This window comes from Ricinus communis, chromosome 10 (genome assembly GCF_019578655.1).
Source record: "Ricinus communis isolate WT05 ecotype wild-type chromosome 10, ASM1957865v1, whole genome shotgun sequence".
Lineage (NCBI taxonomy): Eukaryota > Viridiplantae > Streptophyta > Magnoliopsida > Malpighiales > Euphorbiaceae > Ricinus > Ricinus communis.
The window spans coordinates 25,961,056-25,985,686 of NC_063265.1; the positions used below are offsets into that span (position 1 = coordinate 25,961,056).

A 24,631-nucleotide genomic window follows, 5' to 3' on the forward strand; every position below is an offset into this window, starting at 1 on the left:
AGTGTCTCTTTTATAATATACACTATCTAAATCTCAAATAGTTTAAGCAAATTACTTGTAACAAACAAAACACTTCATAACTCAACAAAACACATCCCAAGTCAACAAAACACTTTACAAAATATTATATTAACATTGACGAAGTCAATAAATACATAAATGTCAATCATAGAACTGACCTAAAACTTGGTCCAGTATCCCTTTCGAGCTACTAGCGGCACTGCCTTTCACTATATCCCTTATGACAGATGGTCTTCTTAAATATATTAGACATACGAGCAAACATGTGGTATGATTGTTACATTAAACACACATAACAATAGTTAAACTTAAAATAACTTAATGAACATACTATAAAGCATAAAACATTACTTACTTTCTATCCTCCGAATGTATCCTCTTACGACCACTGCTACAGCTACCCAAGCCTGATATAGCACCTGGCATCACAAGTGTAGTCAGTTGTGATGGCGATGGGTATAAAGCTAGAGATGGAATTACCAGTTCTTAAGTAGGTGCCAATGTACATGGCGATGGTGCTTGAGTGAATGGAGGTGAACTCGAGGATTGAGCTGTAAATGTGGATGGTGCTATTGATGAGGGTGGAGCTAAAGATGGGGGATGAGCTATCGATGGAGGTGGAGCTAAAGATAACGATTGAGCTATCGATGGGGATGGAGCTATGGATGTGGATATGGATGGAGTGGTGGAATCAGTAGGCATTGTAGACGAACTAACAGTAGATGGTGGTCTCCTGCTTGAGCCTATACCCTATCCACTACTCCAGATGCCATCTGCTCGATGTTGTCTAAGCGGCATCTTGTACAATAAAATGTTCATTATGATTATAAGCAAATTAGTATAAAATAGAATGAAGAAATAATTATATAAAAGCGCATAATTACAAGGATAACCAAAATACATCCATTTAATCATATAACCATCATATATGTACCTATATTCACTATTATTGTTATTTATATCATTAATATCTAATTTGTCCTCTAATTCAGAGGGAGTTTCTAATAGTAGTTTTGATTCTTCTTTTGAAGAAACATCATCATCTAGAATATCAATTAAATCACTTGTCGGATCATCCAATATTATAACTCGATCATCTTCTACTATCTCAATAGCATGGATTTCGATAAGCTCATCCTAAAATGGGGGTTGTGCAAGTGCAACTTTATTTTGAGAAGAGCTTTCTAGGATATCAATAATTCTTCTAGGTTTAATCTTTGAGATAGCCCACCAATCAATTTTGTCTCATTGTGTGGACAGGTACGAGCAATAATACACTTGAGTTAATTGTGATGCAAGAAAAGACGGTTTGTATTTTCCAAATCATCTTCTATGATTGATTTTAACAATTTTATATTTCTCATGTACCTTTGTACCCACATTAACCATTGGATCAAACCAATCACAATTGAATAACATTGTTCTCTTAATTGGCTAATTAAGATATTCAATCTAGACAACCTCAATTAGCTAACCATAGAAATCATTCTCCAAGACACTATAATTTTAGCCTTTGATGCATACCCCATTTTTTATTGAACCTCTCATTGAATCGTGCCCCACTACGGGAAATTCATAACCATTTACAAAATACTCGAGGTATGTTATAACAGTAGTCAAAGGCCCTTTTGTGAGATTCTTAAGGAAATTGTTATGGATATTACTTGATGGATCGTGTGCCTGAAACAGTCAACTACATTTAGTGAATGTATAAAAAATTCATATTATTGATAAACACTACTATAGGAAGAAGACTCATGTATGCTTTGAACCATTTAGGGAAGTCCACTTCAAGTTTTTCATCCATTTGTTCATCTATAATGCTGGATTTTGTTCATCTATAATGCTTGGATTTTGTTATCGTAATATATCTGTGTTATTAGATGATGTTATTAAAAAATTTGCATGTCTATTATTAAATCTTACATAAAAGTAGAAAACTAATCGCACGAATGGATCTACTTCTTCATAATTAAGCAAAATGTATGACTGAGCAACCTTATACTCTTCTGGTGTCATATGTCTTATTCTTGGACGACCAAATGATTTGCTACTATATTTGAAAATTGAAAGGTCTCCTTCATAAATTGGTGGATCATCTTTGCTCCAACTTTCATAATTGTGAGGCCCAGGTCTTGCTTTAGTTGGCACATGATCCTCAAAGTAGTACAAACAAAAAGTAGATGCCTCCTCTACTGAATAACCATTACATATTGAGCTTTCCACTTGTGCTTTATTTCTCACATTATTCTTGGAAGATCCCTACAAAGTTATTGTGCCAATATCAAGTGAAAGGACACGTTAGTATATTAAAAGGAATATAGTGATAGATTTTTCTAAATTTTTGAATGGATACATCCACTGAAACTGAACAGGTCCAACAATACGAGTCTCGTATGGTAGATGAACATAAGATGTTCCATAGAGTCAAAGAAACTTGGAGGAAAAACTCTCTCGAGCTTGCATAGGATAATTGGGATCTTAGCTTCTATTGCAATTAGAGTTCTAAAAAACAAGCTTAACTTAGTTAGAGCCTTCTACACATTCACCAGTAGTAGTTCATGGAAGTCAATCATCATTAACCTCTGCATGAAGACATGGCAGTTGTGGCTTTTTATGCCAAAGAACCTCAACTGTTTCATATCTATACATCTTCCTTTATTTGACACATTCCCATTAGGGAATCTCAACCTTTTTAGCCATTCGAGCAAAACTAATTTAGGTTCCTTATCAAGTGTGAAGAAGAATAGAGAGAAATTAGAAAGCCATGAAAGATAAGAGAAAGATAAGTGACAGATCCAACAGTTTCTGGGGATCATCAATTACATGCGAGAGCCTTGCCCTCTTTGGCCACAGATGTAGCACCGATCTGTTTTCCGCTTGTTTGTGCTGATGTGACTTCTGGTGAAGATGGATTTTCCATAACCTATGATAATACTCATTTAACTCTTGCCTAGACTTCAAAGTGTCATTTGTTTTTCAGGTATGTTCAACGTTGTGGTAAAGACATTGTCAAAGAAGTTTTCTCAATATGCATAACATTAATGTTGTGTCAAATTAGATTGGAGCTTCAATAGGGCAAATCCTAAAAGATGCTTCATTCTTTCCTACCCTATGATTTAGTTAGCGGAGCATTAATTGCATCAGCATCTACTTTGTTACCTTTTCCATTATGATATTATCAAGCATACCCAAAATTTCTTCTCCCAATCTAATTGGGAGTGCAACTTTTCTCACATTTTGATGTTTTTGAAATCCATATTCCTTCTAAAAGGATGATCGATATCTAATAACTTCCTGTGATTGTCAAACCATGATAATTTACCACTCTTACTTAGGGTAAAGGCATCATAGTCCTCCATGTAATAAGGACAAGCCAAATGACCAGCGGTGGACCAATTGGACAACATTGCATACACGGGGAAGTCGTTGATTGTCCATATTAAGATTATTCGTAATTAAAAGTTTTGATTTCGAGAAATGTCAAATGCTTGAACCCCATACTCCCACAACTACTTCAATTCATTAATCAATGTCTATAGATACATATCTATCATTTATTTTGGATTCCAAGGTCCTGAAACAAGAACTGTTAAAAACATCGATGTCTCTTTCATACACATCTAGGGGGTAAACTATACACTACCAGGCTAGCATGAGTATTGTTGCTCAAACTTTCCAAAAGGTTGCAATCCATCAATGCAATGGTCGAGATGAGCATTTCTGATTTTGAAATAGAAATCAAGATGAACATCCCTAAAATGCTTCCGAACAATACAATCTGACGGATGTTGCATTATACTGTCCTTGATCTCATGCTCTACATGCCACCTCATTTCATTAGCAGTTACTTTTAAAGCATATAATCTAAGAAGTCAAGCCTTAAAGGGAAGTAATATTTTTTTAAATGATACATCTATTTTCCTTCTTTGACTGCTTTCAATGGCACGCCGTCTTTTGTAATGTGGATGGCCATAAATCTTACACATAATCAAGTGCACCCATTAAACACAATAATGTATCTTCTCTACTAGTAATGCCAACCTACAAACTAAGTGCTTCATAATATAAAAGTTTTCAATGACAAGGTTGTCTTTGGGCACAATCGCTTTGATTAGTTGAGCAACTGCATCGAAAGCACGCTCTAACAAATGATAATCGGCCTTAATATTTAGCATTCTAAAGACTAAAGATAACTATGAATGGGTATGACACCCAAGCCACATCAGATTATCTATTGCCTTTAGCATGCCATAGAACTTTTGCTTATCGGGATTAGGAATCTCTTGCTCATCAAAATTCAAATTGAATGAAGGTCTAACAGCATCCATCACCAATTCTAGTACTAGTTTTCATCCGGCATTGTGGGTGTCAGCACCCATTTTTCGGATACAGATATTGAGGGAATCACGAAAAACCCTATGATGAAAGTTACTGCCATTCTCGAGTTTCGGTAGACTGAGGATTAGGATTAGAAAACTTGTATTTTACATATTTGACCCGGATCTGTTCTAAAAATGTTAAGGCATTTTGAAATTATTTGTTGACACGAACAAAGTCAAGAAAAACCTCTAAACTTATTCCAATATTAGACCTTAGACATATAATAGTTCCGAATCGAATCTCTTTAAAAGAAGATCTAGGCGAATCTAACTTAGGACTGAGAATAAATTAATATCACTTTTCTAGAATTAATTTAGATTAATTTTCAGAATATATTAACTTTGAGGGGTAAAATGGTTGTTTTAGCAAGTTTAGGGACTAAACTGCCATAATTCCCAAACTTTTTAGCCCTCAAAGCCAATTAGTACTGCGTACAGCCAAATCGGCTCTATGTAGAGTCAACCAACTCGGTCTAGTGTCAATTGGCTTATTTTTGCAATTCAACACCATTTTACGCAATTCAACACCGACTCGGTCTAGAAAATTCTTGTGATAATTATTGAGATCCTTAAAAAAAATTCTATTGGATATTATTGACCGATAAAGAGAAAATCTTTGAAACAACTAAAGTTTGTCTTTCTGACTTTTAGGGTTTCCAAACCCTAACTCTATAAATAGAATAATATGTCATATGTCTAGGAATAGCAACTTTTAATAGTAGATAATTTTCATTAGCAATTTTTATCGTTAGAATCTAGAGATAGAGACTTTTAAGAGAAAATCCTACATCTTAAACATAAAGAGCTTTTTCTTAGAAGTCATTAAGAAAGAACCCTAGATTAGGAAATCTCTTTTTAGAACGACAGTAACTTTTTTTTTTGAAATCTCAAGCCTCATTGGATTCTTAATATCTTTGATTCAATTGCTTCGTTCGTCTCTTGAGACTTGTAGAACAGTAACCTGCAGTAAAAACCTGAGGGTTCCTCTATATACATATCATCAACACCTTTTGCCTTACAGGTTCTTTTATGTTTATTTATGAATCTAGAAACATATTTAAGATGTTTTATTATAATTTCATATGATCTATGTGGTTAGAATAGGTTATTTTTCTTGTAAATTAACATGTTATGACTTATTGGGTTTTGAATATGATAATAAGAACATGTAGGGTTTTCATATGATAGTATGATTTTATTGGGGTTTAAATCTGATTAATCTAATGATTAGGGAAACATAATTAAGGTTTTTATGTTTATTTGAATTAGATTTCTAGGATTGTATGATTAAACTTGGGAATCTGCTTTAAAGTGTTATTTTTACTTGCTATCAGTTTTGATTTCTAGGATTTACATGTTTCTTTATGCTTTCATTGTTTGATTCCACTTTTTTATGTTTTCAATTCAATTTTATATGATCAAATCGAGTTTCCTATCCTTTATGAATGTAAAAATTGGCTTCTAGGCGTGAAAAGTTAAAGAAATTCGCAGAAAGGCCATCCAAAGTCCCCAGAGCCGACCGACTTAGTGTAAAACCGATTCGACTTTATGTTGAGCCGGTCAGCTCTATGCCCTGGACCAATCGGCTGTGCACATTTTTGCCTAATTTTTGAATTTTTAATGTATGTTTGGTGATTTTATGTAATGTACTTAGTTTTTAGGTGTTTTGCTTTCATTTTTTAGTTGTAGGAAAGGTTGTTATAGTTATATTTAATTTTCTACACTTATACTTCTTGCTTTATGCTTGATATATGAGAAATAAATGTAATATCCAATTAAAATTTGAACACATATACCCTAGGTAAAAAAATTGGACCCAACATGAAAATTGTAGTCCATTAGGTTAATCAAATGGTAATTTAGGCTAAATCTAAAATCAATATAGACCTAATGGACTTTGTCATACTTAATTAGCTAATTAGGTCATATTAGATTTAAGATTATCTAATTGAGCATTTGCATAAAAAAAGTAGTTTATCTAGGCTTAAAGGCTTGTAATTAAGCTAGACTAGGAAAAGCTATGTACATAATTAATTAGTAAAATAGGTTAATGAACAAAATATGGGTTAGGTTTAATAAAATGGGCTAGACCTAAGAGGACCTCACATGTTGTAATGGAATGCTTGTAAAATAATAAAATTAAAGACTATACACAAATAAAGAAGTTGGCTTCCGGATCCATCCTTAGATATGGAAAAGCTTCCTTATGAAATCTCGTTACGCCACTCAAATTAGTAAGTGTCCTGAAGAATTACCTAGGTGGCGACTCCATTTCTGTGCTAGTCTATATGACTAGTTAGCGTGTTCCCAATTAGGTTGAAAAGCCTTGGAATGTTGTAGTTGCTAAAGACACTTAGATGCACGCCTGAAACTGCCGCCCACAATGGGTTTTTCAAATTAAAAAAAATGATTGACTTTCAGTGGTCCTGATGAGGACCTACAAACTAATCATCAATTGGCCAAGGATGACATGAACCAGAAAGTCGAGGATCCATTAACCATGTACGAAGGTCCAATCACACATGCTAGAACTAAAAAGATGAAAGAGGCCTTAATCTCCTTCATAGATCAGAAGCCAATTTCATGGAAGCAAGAAGACTTAAAGCTGTTTAACATACTTCAAGCAAGCCAAAGTCCATGTTGATGAATAAAAGCCTAATGGAATAAGTTTGGAGGTTAAAAGTTCAATGGGCCAAGAATATTTCTGTTTTGTTAAAATTAGGTTTTAATCTTATTAAGTATGCATAACAAAGGATAAAGGATAAGGAAACATAAGCTATTAAGGTTAAAAAAAAACGTGCTCCTTTATTAAGGCAAAATAGTGGGCTGTTTTTTAGGAGTTATGGAGTTGTCATTTAATGTAGGAGTTACACATGTGTTAGCTAATGACCTTCTTTGTTCTCAGCCTTTGCCTATATAAAGAAGGCTTGAATCCTTTATAAAGACACCATTGATATATACAAAAGTTATTTTGAGCACTTGTGTGTTTTGTTTTTAGTTCTTGTATGAACTATAGAACTTATCAAGCTATTCTGCTTGTGGCGTTCAAAATCCAAAATCTTTGTTTTTTTTCATTGTTTACTCATCAAACTTTCTTGTTTGTGGCGTGTTGAGAAAATCAAAGTGCTGTTCTAACTATTTTATCACCATTCAATTGATAAAGTGATTGGAATAGTTAATTTTGACTTCAATCTTGAAAGATCTAGGATTGTTTCAAACTATTGGAGGGTGTTAATTTGCATTCCATATGTATTATAGCTCTTTAGCTATTGGGGTGTATAGTTGCTAAATTGGTGATTCCTATTATTTGGTATCAGAGCTTGCTTCAAGTTTGAGGTTTGCGTATCTTTAATTTGCTGTTGATTTATCTTTCCATTACTTTAGAAGAAAAAAAAAGTTAATATTTCTTTTCCCTTCAATTTCGACTCTTGCCCTTCATTCATTATATTTGGCACTGTTTCAAGTACAAAAAAAAAAGAGTATAAAAAAACAAAATTAGCATATCCTGTTTTTTTTTTTAAACCAGCCCATTTTCACTCCATTGAATTGCTACAATCTGAATTGTTTGGTTTGAGTACCTTAGTTTATCTAAGAACCAAAGAACAAAACAAGAGAGGTAAAAAGCAAGAGAGGTGAGACCAGTATTGTGAAAAGCCATTTAAAGTGTGAAACACGAGTGTAGCGAAATCATTGATTGAGTGAAACACGTGAGGGAGTTTGTGAGGCTGTTTTACCATTTTTATTGCAGATTTTCATTAAAACAATGTCTAACAAAGATAAAGAAACAAGTTCTTCATCAAATGATCCTGTCATCAAAGCAATGCAGCAACAATTTGAACGAATGTTTACCATGATGGGAGATGTCAGAGAACATCTAGAAAGACATGATATAACACTTGCCCAGTTACAAGATGGATCTCAACAAAGAAGAAGACAACCAGCCTTTGCCCATGATGCTTATGATGGCGGAGTGGAAACAGATGATGACCAAGCCACCGTTGGTGGTTTAGATGCTAATCTTAGAAGACAAAATATGAGAGGGTGATTTGATAATGTGGATCGAAATATTGGCAGCATTAAAATGAAAATTCCTCCTTTTCAAGGGAAGAACAACCCAAATACATATTTTGAGTGGGAAAGAAAGGTGGAGATGATCTTTGAATGCCATAACTATTCTGATGAGAAAAAGGTAAAACTCGCTGCTGTTGAATTTTGTGATTATGCTATTGTTTGGTGGGATCAATTGTGTAAAGACAGGCGTCGAAATGGTGAAAGACCCGTGGAGACATGGCTGGAGATGAAACGAATAATAAGAAAGAGATTTGTCCCTAACCACTATTATAGGGATTTGCACCAGCGATTACAGACTTTGACACAAGGATCTATGAGCGTAGAAGCATATCACAAAGAGATGGAAATAGCTATGATAAGGGCTAATATCGAGGAGGATTGTGAGGCAACCATGGCTCGTTTCTTAAATGGATTAAATAAGAACATAGCTGACCTTGTAAAATTACAACACTATGTGGAGATTGAAGACATGGTGAATATAGCCATGAAAATTGAAAAGCAGCTTAAACGAAGGTTACAAGTAAGTATGATTCTAAACCTTATTCGAATTCTTCTACTTCTTGGAATTCAAAATGGAGTACAAAGGATGATAGACCCATTGAATTCAAAATGGAGTACAAAGGATGATAGACCCATTATTAAGCCTAAATTTGAAGAGTCTAAGAATGAAATAGGCAGCAAGGGTAAAGATGAAAATCAAACCAGAGGAATTAAGTGCTTTAAGTGTCTAGGATTTGGTCATGTGGCACGTGACTATCCTAACAAAAGGGTAATGTTAATGAGAGATGGGGATGTTGAGTCTGAAAGTGAAAATGAAAATGGAGATGAAATACCACCTTTAGAAGATGTTAGTGATGTTGAATATGCTAGGGGAGAGGCTTTGGTTGTACAACGCACACTTAGTTTGCAAAGTAAAAATGATGAGTTTGGCGAACAACGTAAAAATTTGTTTCATGCTCATTGTTTAATTGCTAATAAGTTGTGTAATATGATTATTGATAGTGGAAGTTGTACTAATGTTGCTAGTACTTTGCTAGTGGAAAAACTGAAATTACCTACTATTAAACACTCAAAACCTTATAAATTGCAATGGTTGAATGATAGTGGTGTTGTGAAGGTGACTCAGCAAGTATTAGTTTCTTTTTCTATTAGTAGATATAAGGATGAGGTATGGTGTGATGTTGTACCTATGTATGCTGGTCACATGCTATTGGGAAGACCATGGCAATACGATAGGAAGGTGATCTATGATGGATTCAAGAACTGTTACTCTTTGACAATCAATGGGCAGAAGTTTCAACTTGGACCTTTACTACCAAAGACAATTTTTGAAGATCAAATGCGAATAAAACAGTAATATGAAGAGTTCACATCTTCATTGAGCAAAACTTTGGGGAGGGAACCAGTAAGGGAGAGAAAAGAAAATGGAGAGCTAAGTGGAAAAAAAGAAAGCAATGGGAAACACAAGGAGAGAGAAAACAAGTCAGATTTGAGTGAAAGAAAAATGAGTGTGTATGCAAAAATGAGTGATGTGAAGGAAGCTTTGACAATGAGACAGCAAGCACTTGTACTCTTGTGCAAGGATATTTTGATTATTTCTAACGATGTAACAAAAAATTTGCCTAGTGTTGTTGTTGAACTTTTGCAGGAAAATGAGGATCTATTTCCAGAAGATGTACCTAATGTTTTGCCACCAATAAGAGGTATTAAACATCAAATTGACTTCATTCTAGGTGTAAGCATTCCAAATAGACCTGCATATAGATGCAATCTGGAGGCAACCAAGGAGATCCAAAAGCAAGTGAGTGAGCTTATGGAGAAAGGGTATGTTCGAGAAAGCATGATCCCATGTGCTATTTCTGTATTACTAGTGCCTAAAAAGGATGGAACTTGGAGAATGTGCGTTAATTGTCGTGCCATCAACAAAATCAAGTGTGATGCAAGTGGCATAGGTATCGGTGGAGTTTTAATGCAAGAAAGCAAGCCAATTGCATTCTTTAGTGAGAAATTGAATGGAGCAAGTTTAAACTATCCTACATATGACAAGGAGTTCTATGCGTTGGTAAGAGTCTTGCAAACATGGCAGCACTACCTCTGCTATAAGGAATTCATTATCCACACCAACCATGAGTCCCTGAAATATCTAAAAGGACAAAGGAAGTCTAAACTAATGCCAAGAGGGGATGGTCCTTTCCGAATCCTTCAAAGAATCAATGACAATGTATATAAGCTGGAGTTACCAAGTGATGAAGGAGCATATTCGAGGGCGAATCCTGTTGAGGAAAGGAGGAATGATGAGGACCTACAAACTAATCATTAATTGGCCAAGGATGACATGAACAAGAAAGTCGAGGATCCATTAACCATGTACGAAGGTGCAATCACACGTGCTAGAACTAAAAAGATGAAAGAGGCCTTAATCTCCTTTATAGATCAGATTTGGTGTAAACAAAATATACATGACTTGAACAAGCCAATTTCATGGAAGCAAGAAGACTTAAAGCTGTTCAACATACTTCAAGCAAGCCAAAGTCCATGTTGATGAATAAAAGCCCAATGGAATAAGTTTGGAGGTTAAAAGTTCAATGGGCCAAGAATATTTCTGTTTTGTTAAAATTAGGTTTTAATCTTATTAAGTATGCATAACAAAGGATAAAGGATAAGGAAACATAAGCTTTAATGATTAAAAAAAGTGCTCCTTTATTAAGGCAAAATAGTGGGCTGTTTTTTAGGAGTTATGGAGTTGTCATTTAATGTAGGAGTTACACATGTGTTAGCTAATGACCTTCTTTGTTCTCAGCCTTTGCCTATATAAAGAAGGCTTGAATCCTTTGTAAAGACACCATTGATATATACAAAAGTTATTTTGAGCACTTATGAGTGTTTTGTTTTTAGTTCTTGTATGAACTATAGAACTTATCAAGCTATTCTGCTTGTGGCGTTCAAAATCTAAAATCTTTATTTTTTTTCATTGTTTACTTATCAAACTTTCTTGTTTGTGGCGTGTTGAGAAAATCAAAGTGCTGTTCTAACTATTTTATCACCATTCAATTGATAAAGTGATTGGAATAGTTAATTTTGACTTCAATCTTGAAAGATCTAGGGCTGTTTCAAACTATTGGAGGGTGTTAATTTGCATTCCATATGTATCATAGCTCTTTAGCTATTGGGGTGTATGGTTGCTAAATTGGTGATTCCTATCAGGTCCTTACCTCTATCTTCCCGTCTCTTGTCCACATATAATATCCCGATAACAAGCTATATCTTAAAAGATGTAATTTCACCTTCTCACCATCTAGGTCCATGTAGTTCTAACACTTATTGCATGGACATGGACACTTTATTTTTAGTTCGTCCATCCATTCTGGATGCGCATATGCTAAATCAATAAATTTCTTAATGCTATTGATAAACTCAGGATTGGGAAGGCCATTTATAAGCCTTTGATACAACTCAAATTGTCACCAATTTGTAACAATGTCATTTTAAAAGCCCCAACCCAATAAATTTCCAAATCATAGCTCTAAGTTTAAATATATAAAAAATATATGGAGAAACTATTTTGGACGGTTCTAAAAAATTTAATTCAATATCTAATAATCTTCAAGCTTGTGCTAATTTCTTTTGGAGCAAAGTGGACTTGATTGTTCTTTTGACGAAGGGTGGGATGGGAGCAAAGTGCAATGATATCTGATATGTATTGTATTATGCATGTTTATTTGCCAAATAACTTGTATGTTTGTGCATATTTATCTTGTTTTATGCCAGAATCACCTGTGTTTTGGTTCCTTTCATGTTTCAGGTGATCATTGATGGACCAGATCCATAAAAATTGAACAAAGGCTAGCATTTCAAGGTTGAGCACGGCATGGACTCTGGCCATGCTGAACCATTGACCTTTGATCCTCAAATATGGCCTTTCAACATAGTTTCCAAGGCCACCATGGCCTCCGGCACGACCCGTGGTGGCTCAGCACTGGCGAGGGCACGGTTAGGGAGGAAAGGATTAATTTTGGAACTCGGAGGTCCAACACGGCCTGGACTCCGCCCATGCTGACCAGCACGGGCTTGACCACGTCCATGCTGGGACATTTACATAGGCTATTTCGATTTCTTTTGTGGGGTTCGGTTTTCTGACCTTAGATCTCAAATACGCACGCGAGCCACCTCTTTCCAGACTTTGACGTTCGACTTTAGGAGACCATTTCGCACATTGAAGCACAGATTTCAGTGGTTCAAGCATCACATTGAAGATCAAGAGTGGATTTTGAGGCATTCAAGAGGCAATTCGTGGTTCATTATTCAGAGTTGGAGATTTAGGACAGTTCATCTGATTTGAAGAAGAAGGGTGTACATGTTTCCAATTTTCTCTTATGCAATTGTTCTTTATTTTATTTTATTCGTTAGCATGAGTAGCTAGACCTGCTGAACCCATTGGGGTTCCTTTGTTTGTTGGATTGCACTTCACGTTTATGAAATTTTGATTATCAATGCTTGTATTCTTCTTGCTTTCAGTATTAATAAGATATCACATTATTCATGAGACGTTGTGAATTTTGTTGTTCAGATTGCTTTATGTAATTGAGAAATTCATTTAGTAGTTACAAATTTGAATAGTAAGAACTAGTTAATGATCACTTAGAGATAAGGGTAATTAACTAGCCGGATTAAGAATTAACAACTCTTAATAGCAGTGGATTAATCTTAAGGCTAACCTAAAATCAATCATTAGAAAGAGATTCCATCGTTTAGGTTCTTAAGCTTAAGAATTTGGTGTTCTCGAGAGGGAACTCGAATTCAATTTAGAATCCGCTCACGGGTAATCACAATTGGTAATCAATCTAATTTCTACCTTTGCTAAAATCCAACTAGCTTAGGTTCCCCTTGGGTTTGCTTTCTTTCCTTGATTGTTTCACTAAACCTTTACAGATTGCTAGGCATTTAGCTAATCATTTAGCTTGCACCTAGTCATAGATTAGTAATTTCATCACTATTATTTAAGGTTAGATAACATAAGATGCTGGAGTAGTTCTAGGCTCACCCTTTCCCGAGAATACGACCTTGATACTCACTATTAGTGCTACTCCGCATCGATAGGTTCACTGTCTTAGATTGTAGCTGCATATATAGCTCATCAATATCATATTCACTTACTTAGATGGGTTAGTAATTCTCAAAGTTATAAGTCAGTAGTATATAAATCCAACTCCAAGTAACTGCAAAAATAAATCCCAAGTCCCACCTAAATGACATTAGAATATAAACGTCTGAGTAGTCTATATTGAAAGACAGACTAATCCAAAGCAAGCTCTTAGCTTTGTAAGATCCCAATCTTCCTGCTAAAATAAAAATTAATAACATTACATAGTACATCAATTTAAAAAGTTCAAACCCTAAATTGGACATTGTTTTCTTTAATCTCTCCTCTTTATCACTATGCCTACTTCTCTATCTTCTCTAAGGATAAACATATAAGTTGATATCATTATTAAATAGATTCCAGTACAACCATGTTAGTAATTATTATAGATCATGGACATCAAGCATGCTGGCAAAAATATTCTTTTATTAACGAAATCACAAAACAAGTCTAAATAACTAAAGTTAATTGTGACCATTGACCATATATCTAAAATGATTTTTTAGCATCCATCAGGGACATAATAAATGTAACGATAAAAATCACCCAAGCCCAAAAACTTTGAGATAAAGCCGAACGTGATACAAATGGTCCAGAATAGTGTGCAATTTGGGGGACTGCCAAGTGAGGAGCCAAATGCTCAAATAGCCAACTTCTTAAAGATCTGTGATACCTTTTCAAGAAAAATGGAACGACTGATGATGCTATTCAGTTGAGGCTGTTTCCTTTTTCTTTGAGGGACCGAGCGAAGAGATGGTTGCAGTCACTCCTAGCCAACACTATTACGACATGGAGTTCTTTGGCTGAAAATTTCTTATATAAGTACTTCCCTCCGGCTAAAACTGCTAAATTGAGAAATGATATATCTTCTTTTATGCAGTTTGAAGATGAGAGCATGTATGATGCCTGGGAGAGGTACAAGGACTTGCTTCGATGTTGCCCGCATCATGGATTACCAGTATAGATGCAGGTTCAGACTTTCTATAGTGATTTGAACCTTGCTACTAGGCAGATGGTAGATGTTGTAGTAGGTGGGGCCCTGAACTGTAAGATGCCAGAGCAGGCATAAAATCTGATAGAGGAGATGGCCATGAACAACTACCAATGGCAATCCTCTAGGAGTCGGCCAGTTAAGCGGGGAGTGGTCAACCAGTTAGATTCTACAGCAGCCTTGGCAGCTCAGGTGGAGCTCTTGGTCAAGAAATTAGACCAGCTCCAGATGCCGGTTTATGCAGCACAGATTGTCTGTGAGTTTTGTGGTGGCCCGCACTACAATGCAAACTGTAATGCGGGAGGTATTTTTACTTCACCTTCCACTTCTTCTCCTTCTCCATCTTCTATTATTTCTTCTGACCTTGAATAGGTAGACTATATGGATAATGCACCTAGACAGCAGAATAATCCCTACAGCAACACAAACAACCCAGGTTGGCATAATCATCCCAACTTCGGTTAGAGGAACAATAACACCCAGCTGCTGTGGCATATATAAAGAAAAAGAAAAAAAAAGATAAAAAAAGTTAATTAATTGTTTATTATGTTTCTTTCTTAGCTCTTTTCTCTTTTGAATTCTATTCTTTTGAGCATCCTCTACTTCAAATAAGGCTTAGTGAGTACTTTTGTTGATTTGGCATTCAGCTCATGAAGCATTCATTCTAAATAATTACATGACTTTCAATATACTTTACTCTTCTATCCAAATATTCTTACCTTTACCTTAGCCATATTTCGACCCTTGTAAAGACCCTCTGATTTTGGTATTCATTTATTCACAGTAGCGAAGATGGGGTTTATGAGCAAGCTTATGGTAAACAGGTTTTGTGCAGCTGCATTGAGGGAATCTTTTTGTTTACCTGTAATCACTGTGAGTGATTTCAGAGATCCCTGTGAGACAATGGTTCCTAGTCTTTAATGCTGAGTTGTTATATAAGTTGTACATCAAGATGGTATTATTATAGTTCTTCTTTGAAGGTATATGATTTGTTTAACTACTTGAGTTTCATTCTTTATATGTTGAATAAGGTTAGGTTGTGAACTTTAGCATGAATTTTGAGGGGTGATTGTTGCTTGTATATGTATTGAGTTATTGATTGCTTAAGGACAAACAAAAGCTTAAGTATGGGATAATTTGATATGCATTGTGTTACACATGTTTATATGCCCAATTACTTTTATTTTTGTGCATAGTTATCTTGTTTTATGCCAGAATCACCTGTCTTTTGGTTCCTTTCATGTTTTAGGTGATCATTAATGGACATTATCAGTATTTGAGGGCGATACGTGCGAATATGGACCGCAATCCATCAAAATTGAACAAAGGCTAGCATTTCAAGGTTGAGCACGACCTCTATTTTGGCCGTGCTGAACCATTGACCTTTGATCCTCAAATATAGCCTTTCAGCACAATTCTCGAGGCCACCACGATCTCCAACATGGCCCATGGTGGCTCAGCACTAGCGAGGGCATGGTCAGGGAGCAAAGGATTATTTTTGGAACTCAGAGGTCCAGCACGGCCTGGACTGGTAAGCACGGGCTTGACCACGGCCGTGCTGAGACATTTATATAGGCAAATCTGATTTCTTTTATGGGGTTCGGTTTTCTAACTTTAGATTTCACATACGTGCACGAGCCACGTCTTTCCAAACTTCGACATTCGACCTTGGGAGACCATTTCGCATACTGAAGGACTGATTTCAGTGGTTCAAGCATCACATTGAAGATCAAGAGTGGATTTTAAGGCATTTAAGAGGCAATTCGAGGTTCATTATTCAGATTTGGAGATTTAGGATTGTTCATCTGATTTGAAGAAGAAGGGTGTACATGTTTTCCAATTTTCTCTTCTACATTTTTTCTTTATTTTATTTTATTTGTTAGCATGAGTAGTTAGAGCTGCTGAACTCATTGGGGTTCCTTTGTTTGTTGGATCGCACTTCATGTTTATGAGATTTTGATTATCAATGCTTGTATTCTTCTTGCACTTCATGTTCTTGCTCGACCAGGGTCCTTAAATCCAGTTCAGACACTTAATTATCACTAACACTCTTAGCCTTTCGGCTCTCTTACTCCAATAAGACTGGCGCCGAGAGAGCGAAGCTCGACCAGGGACCTTTACTCCGGCAACACACTCTACTAAGCCCAGAGAGCGATCCTTGACCATGGCAAGTCCTAAACTTACCTTTTTAAATTTACCAATTTACCCTTTTTCCATCACTCTAGGATTTATACTGGTGCACTCATCAAAATAATAGGTTCTACTGCCGCCCCATCCCGACTCAACACAAAATTGATAAAATCATAATGCGAAAAAATGAAACATATATAATAGTATATAACTAAATAATCAAAATATTAATCATTTAATCAGAAATATCGCATAAAATATTAGCATGACACATGTAAGCAGACATATGACTTTAACTCACAGCATGACGACCTCCTAGCTCTGCTCCGATGCCTCAGGTGGAGCGAGCTGAACTGACAGATTATCTAACCACGGAAAACAATTAATCAATAACGCTGAAACAGTTGACAATTAACCCTAGGTCTAGATTCCTAGGACTGACTGTCTAAAAATATCGACTCGGAAGAATTCTACCGAACATCTGGCAGAACCTCCCCTAAAAATACGGATATTTACCTCCCGTAAAACGAGTCCAGGACCTCCCAGAAAACACTTCAAATAATCAACATTTCATTTTAATGGGACTCGGGTCCCCAAGACTTCATTATTTTCCTGACTCCGCGACACATCACAAAATACGACCCATGGCAGGCAGTCTGATACGAACTCGAACCGGATACGTTCAAACACCAAGATAAGTAATGGTGAGAAAATCAAACTGATAAACGCTCTCCCTATTTAAGAGGAAGCACCCTTACCAATAAGTTCGAATTTGTCGCCCCAAGATCTAACTTGAAAGTTTGCAATTGATTATGGAACTAACAAACTTAGCAATAGAACTACTAAGCCCTTTAGTTATAAATAGATGAAGAATGTTCAAACAACTCAAGAAACTAATAAAAAGTTAATTGATTGATCAAACATGTAGATGTGAAACTAAATCAAACAAGTTAATTTAATCTCAAGAAATTCAATAAGGAACACCTTAAGGAATAAGAGTTAACAACTCAAATTAAACTTCATTCAGAAATGTATATTGATCTTATGTCCTTTAGCCCGAAATACATAGCTCTATTTATAGAGTTTTGAAATGATTCTAACCCTAAAAAGGACTAAGAGATAAGCAATAAAGAATCAAACCCTAAAAGACTTCTAATGTGCGGCTGCCTCCTTCTCTAAGCATAAGTGGTGGCTGCCCTAGGGTTAAGTGAGACCTCCAATGCTTCTAGAAACCCTAATGTGCGGCCCAATACTTCTAGAAACCCTAATGTGCGGCCCAATGCTTCTAGAAACCCTAGGAAAGCCTGTTGACTTTGATCCCTGATCTTTGACCTTGACCTTGTTCCATGACCAGAAGTTTAAGCTTCATTAATAGCAATTAATGTCACTATCTTCAAGGCGTTGTTATCTTCATTAAAAGCACCATCATTAGCCATCTTCAAAACATGCTCCAAGTAAGAATTTAAGGCTTGCTTGAACCTTTTACTCCTTGCTCGTGTCATCGGTCCTCCATAGGCTAGTGGATCCATGCTAGTTGACTTAGATGCATCTTTGGTTGCATCACAGTCAAATAAACAATTATTTTGTCTCACAATATTTTCTAATATTCAACACAATGCAATAAACATATAATTTACCAAAGAATTCTAAAATCAACGGGCTAGAGAAAATTACTGAGACGCTTGATCACTCGGTCGACTCGCCTCCAACCGCCGGAGTCCGATCGACGATCTGAACATACCAACGGACTCAAAACGATGCACAGACGATCTTGGCCGTCGATTTATAAACGGAGTCCGATCGTCACGAAACCGGTGCCATTGCGAAGCTTGAGCTGAGGGGAGTCCGGATATGTCCTCCGATCGTCCAAAGCTCTCTGGAGCTCGCCGAAAATGCTAGAAAACACCGGCTGCCCCAACTTTTCTCTCTTCACCGCAACTACTAACTCTGGCCACCACTTGCGACACCGCCACCGCAAAACTGGAGCCTAGGCCAAGGGGAGTCGATCTTCACCAAGATCAGCGGCTACCGACACCGGAAATGCACGCACGGCGGCAAGGAAGTTTTGGTTGCCTTCCTCTCTCCCACGCCTTGGCCGCTTCTTGCCGAGCTGCCGATGGCGAGCCGCACCTCCGAACTCGCCACCGACGACAAGGCAGCCCGAACTCTTCTTCCCCCTTCTTTTTCTTCCTTTCCTTCCTTCTTTTTTTCTTTCTTATTTCTTTTCTTTCTTTTCCTCTCCATATCAGCTTTTGGTCCCTGTATTTTTCTTCTTTACCATTTAGTCCCTCAACTTTTTTAATTACAATAATTTTGTCCTGCAGAAATTCCAATTAACCCCTAAAATTTTTTTTAGCTTTTCAATTAAGCCCCTAACTATTTAATTTTGGCCAAATTAGAATTATTAAAAATACATAATTACATATTTACCCTTGCTTTTAAATGTAAAATTACCAAAAAGTCATTGCCTACATATTTAATTATAAAAATTCCAAACATACAAATTTCTATTAAAATCCCATAATAATAAAATTATACTTTTAATCCTTATTCCAAAATAAATTTTCAATTTAGTCCTAACACACAATTAATTTAATTAACCAATTTGCTAAATATTTTTCAATTTAAAATTTATTATCTTTAGCTAATTAAAATGCCATTTTTTCAATAATTCTTTTATAAAATATCCTTTACAAATTCTTCCATAACTATCAATTATAGAATTTAATTTATATCTATATTCATTTGAAGAAAATTTTATTAACCAAAAATATAATTTATTTCTCATAGAATTTACTTAATTAATTCCTTAAAAATCAATCTAATAGGATATAGAAAATAACTCCTTTATTTGTCTAGCATTAAAATTTCCATTTAAACCAATCCAATTTAAACCAAATAAAAATAAAGTAAAATTTATTTAAATAAAAATTTATTTATTAATTATTATTAATATTATCATTATTAAAGAAAAAATTTCGGGTATTACATAATTCACTTTAATGGCATTAAGAATTCAAATTCCTAAGCTAGTTAATGAAATTCGGTCTAGTCAACTGGTTAGCATCAAATATGCTTGCAAGTGGATTAAGGGGGGCCATTTTAACTTTGCAAAGAATAGTAGATTATTGGTGACTTATTACGTAATTTCACTTTGATTCTAGTCTTTAAATCAAAATGATGCCCCCATTAACTTGGCAAATCTCACACTTCCTAATGAGATATTGAAATTCTCATTGGTGGATTTCTAGTAGATGATTAGTTTCTTACAAAATTTTATTATCCTTTACGTTTCGTTGATTATTGGGTACTAACATTTTATATGTAAATATCTCGAAATATATGCATGTTATGTATGATCCAATCATTTACGCTTTGGCTCTTAGTACTTTGAACCTCACATTTAGTTGGTTTTTAGTCCATTGTACATAGTTTAGTCAAGCCCACTATCCAATAAATATAATTTCAATATTAGAACCTCATTTTTAGTCGACATGTTGGCCACTAATAGCAATTATACTTATAAAATCAAATGCTTAATAAATTTTAATAGATTTATCACATGATCTTTCATAACCTTCACAGGTTGCCCATGATCGATTATTAAGACCATAACCATCTTTAAATTTTACATAGTAGAGAGCCATGATATCCATCTTTCAAATCATACCATTTATCAACTTAATATTAATTAGAAGATTCAGTCTTTATTAGGTCTCACTAACATACTTCCATTTTAAACATACGTCCCATGCATATCAAAGCAGATAAATAAATTTAGATAATTAAGGGCTATCTATTCTAATTTTATTCTAGAGCCTCAAATTAAATTTAAGCACCAATTATTAAAATAATATATAAGAGAACTAAAAACAAAATCAGATCTCGATTATCTAGTTTTTCCTTGAATTTTTGGATGATCTGATTCCCTTCTAGTTCTTGAATCTTCAAATTTCTTCACTTGTAAACACTTTACAATTAATAAATCTTGGCAACACCAAAGTGAAATTAAGATTACAAATTAAAGGGTACCAAAAAAAATCAACTACAACCCTAATGTAAATAATTAATTTTACAAAACAAAAAGTAGATTAAAGAAACACATCAAATGGATTTCTAAGCCTAAAATCATTCTACATGCAATCAAAGTAAGCATTTCCATCCAATTCACATTAAATCATTAAATATCCTTAATTATCAAAAGGTTGGCTCTGGTACCACTGTTAGATTATCATATATATAGGAGCACTGAAGCAATAACTCATTTCACAACATTTGAAATACATGTTTACAAGTTGTAATTGAGGATTTGGGTACAAAAATAGTTCTTCCTTTATTAAGAACGTGAAGAACAAATAAGAATTCTTACCTCTTGAAGGGCATAAATCATTTCTTCATTGTTGGAGAAGTTTTTATTAGAGAATCAAATAGCATTTGTAATTGCAAAATTCTATAGATTATCTCACACAACCAACTTTTGGGCAAGGGATCTATAAGGTTTTCAAAAGAAAACTAAAGAACTCTTTCTTCTCTTTCTTTTCTTTAAAAATAGCATATGATCATCAAAACATAATGCAAAGTGACACTTTCTCTCTTATTTTCTTAAGGATTCTCTATCCTTAAGATACATGTCCTCTTATCTGTCAAGATGTGGTATGTATGTATGATAAGGGTTTTAACACTTTAAGGATTCTTTATCCTTAAAACACACTATTGGAAAGTGATATTAAAACATAAGGAAAGACACAATGTAAGCAATTTAAGACTCTTCTCAATTCCCACAAGGATTTCATTGCTTAAGATAGTCATAATATACAAAATAAGCAAAAGATGGAGAACGCTTACAAAAGGAGTTTTCAGCCAATCTAATGAGTGCTTCTTACTTTCTTGATTCTTAATTCTTCAAGAATGATTGATGCAATTTAAAGCTATTGAAGTGACCAGCCTCTTTTGGTGATCCACACAAAAAGCAAAGATCTCACTAAACCATTTCTAGGAGACTGAGAAGAGATATTGGAGATTGAATGCTAGTTCCAAGTAAGGAGGATGAATCAATTAATCTTAATTGATTGATTCACCTAAGGTATATATCTTAAAGAAAACATTTTTCTTTCTAAGATGTGCCACCATCTTTCAACCATAATCCTTCTTTATATCATCTATTTCTATATATATGGCCTTTAATCAAAGTCCTTAAAGGTTTAGAATTTCTACAAAATCCTAACTTACTTTAAGTTGGGCTTTGTTATCCTAAATGGACTTTAATTAATATTGTTAGGAATTGAAATTAAAAATAAGAAAAAGCGCAATAAATTTTCTTAGTTTCCACGAGGTATCTCATTAATTAAAATAGTTATGACACATAAAACATATAAAAGATGGAGAAGGCTTACAAAGGGAGTATGCCGCCAACCCAAGAAGTGCTTCTTGCTTAGTTATTCTTGATTCTTTAAGGATTAAAGCTACTCAAGTGACCAGCCTCTTTTGGTGATCCACACAAGCTTCTAAGCAAAGATCTCACTCAACCACTTTTATGAGATTGAGAAAAGATGCAGGAGATTGAATGCTATTTCCAAGCAAGGGGATGAATTAATTAGTCTTATTGATTAATTTACCTAGGTTATGTATCTTAGAGAAAATATTTTTCTCCCTTATATGTTCAACCATCCTTCAACCTTTCACCGTTGCCGCCCTATATCATCTCTTTCTATATATATGGCTTTTAATCAAAGTCCTTAATGATTTAGGATTTCGATAAAATCCTAACTTACTTTAAGTTAGGCTTTCTAATTCTAAATGGAATTTAATCAATACAAGAACTAATTCATGGATAATAATCCATCATAGGCCTATTATACAATACCCATTAGCTCTTAATTAATTAACCTTTAATTAGATCCAATATATATGAGCTTAAGCCCACAGGTTAACCTCATTTTAATCTTCATTTAAAATCTATTTGTATGTGACTTAAAAGGTTCATAATATGTTGGCAATGAATATGAATTATGAATTAAACTCATTTAGTTCAATATGAATTCTCTAATGTAACTTAATCCAAATTCATAGATCAAGATTGGCATCTAGCAATACATCAATGACCACCCAAATGTGTAGGAATAATTAAAGTGCTTTAATCAACCTTTTGTAGTGAATAATCTTACAATGTAATTTAATCATTTCATTGTACTTTTATCCCAATTGATTCATAGAGCATGTATGCAAGTGTCAACTCTATAATTGAACTAATCATATTTGTTCTTGATAATTGCATATAATATCTTGAATAAGAACTATGAAACACTTTTCATAATCTTCAATAAAATAAGCTTGGCCAAGGATTTCCAACATATCAAGAATCATTAGGATAAGGTCCCATGACATATTACCTTGCACAATAAATTCTTTATTGATAATATATTATCTTCATATGACTCTTACTATACCCAATGGCTATCCTTTGAGCACTCCATGGATAGGAGAACATAAGATAGTATCAAAGTATAGTAATCCTTATAAGATAATATATTGTTATCTCACATTTAAGGATTATGTCTTACATGATTGTCACAAGAGTATTGTCCATAGACACTTGGGGTAAATTCTATATGGACTACTCAATAGGATCATGTTCAATAAACTTGTTCTTATAACAAGCACCCATATGCTTATCTCAGAATCCCTATTCCTCAGCCTTATGAGATAGGTTGCTTACTTCTTAAGTAAATGATAATGCATTATGGTAGTCTCCAGAATTTGACCAATATCCAACGATCAATATCTAATTATTGATCAAACATTGACTATGAACAAAGTTTAGGAACGTATGTAATGAGAACCTCATCATTATAAACTCGCTTTATAATTTCTCTTACATTTTTGTTTACACTCCATGGTGTTTATCTATAATGGTTTGGATTATTTCTTGATAATACCCGACTACTCATACCATTAGAGTCGAACAATACCTTTAGTATAATTGTATACCATCAATTATGATGTATAAATTGACACAGCTCATCTGACAACTCTTTATTTTTAAGGCATACTCTAACACATAAGATAACATCAAAGTATAGTAAACCTCATATTAGATAATATACTATTATCTCAAGTCTAAGGATCACGTCTTACATGATTGTCACAAGAGTGTTGTTCATAGACACTTAGGGTAAATTTCACATGGACTACTCAGTAGGGTCATGTTCAATGAACTTGTTCTTGTAACAAACACCCATATGCTTATCTCGGAATTCCTATTCCTCAACCTTATGAGACAAATTGCTTACTTCATAAGTAAGTGATAATATATTATGATAGTTTCGAGCCTTTGATCAATATCCAACGATCAATATCTAATTCTTGTTCAAACATCAACTAGGAATGTATGTGATGTGCGTAAAATACACACATCTAAATGGGGTTTTTAAGATCGATTTTATGGATATTTGGATGTAAATTGGTACCAACACTCACCCTATGCATATGTTTGTGTGCATTAGGTCTAAAAGAAGTCAAAGAATGAAAAAGGAAAGAATTGGAGCATAATTGGATGTCAAAGTTGCCGAAACAAGCTAAGTACGAGCATGAGGAAGCTGAACAGGGCCGTGTTGGACATCAAAGAAGAAGTAGATCTTATGGAGCACGACCACAGAGAGTAACACGGCCAGGAACACCAGCCCGTGTCCTTAACACGGCCAGGGACACGGCCGTGTTGGAGGCGACAGGGGGTATTAATTAAAAGAACGAAGAGAGAAAAAAAAGGGGGGAGGCTAGGGCTAGAACGTCCCAAACCCTAATTTTTCTTTCGCTAAGGGTTTTGTGAGTTGAAACTAAGAGAAAAGGAGACTTGGATCAAGGTTTCATCAGATTCCCTTGAAGGATCGAAGATTGGGC

At 34.8% G+C, this 24,631-nt stretch overlaps 1 non-coding gene across 1 annotated transcript; it reads right to left on the reverse strand.

Moving 5' to 3' along the window:
- Nucleotides 1-14,461: 14,461 nt before the first annotated feature.
- On the reverse strand, nt 14,462-14,568 carry LOC112535398. The gene has a single exon (XR_003079549.1). It is a non-coding gene; the product is annotated as a small nucleolar RNA R71 (small nucleolar RNA).
- Nucleotides 14,569-24,631: the final 10,063 nt, after the last annotated feature.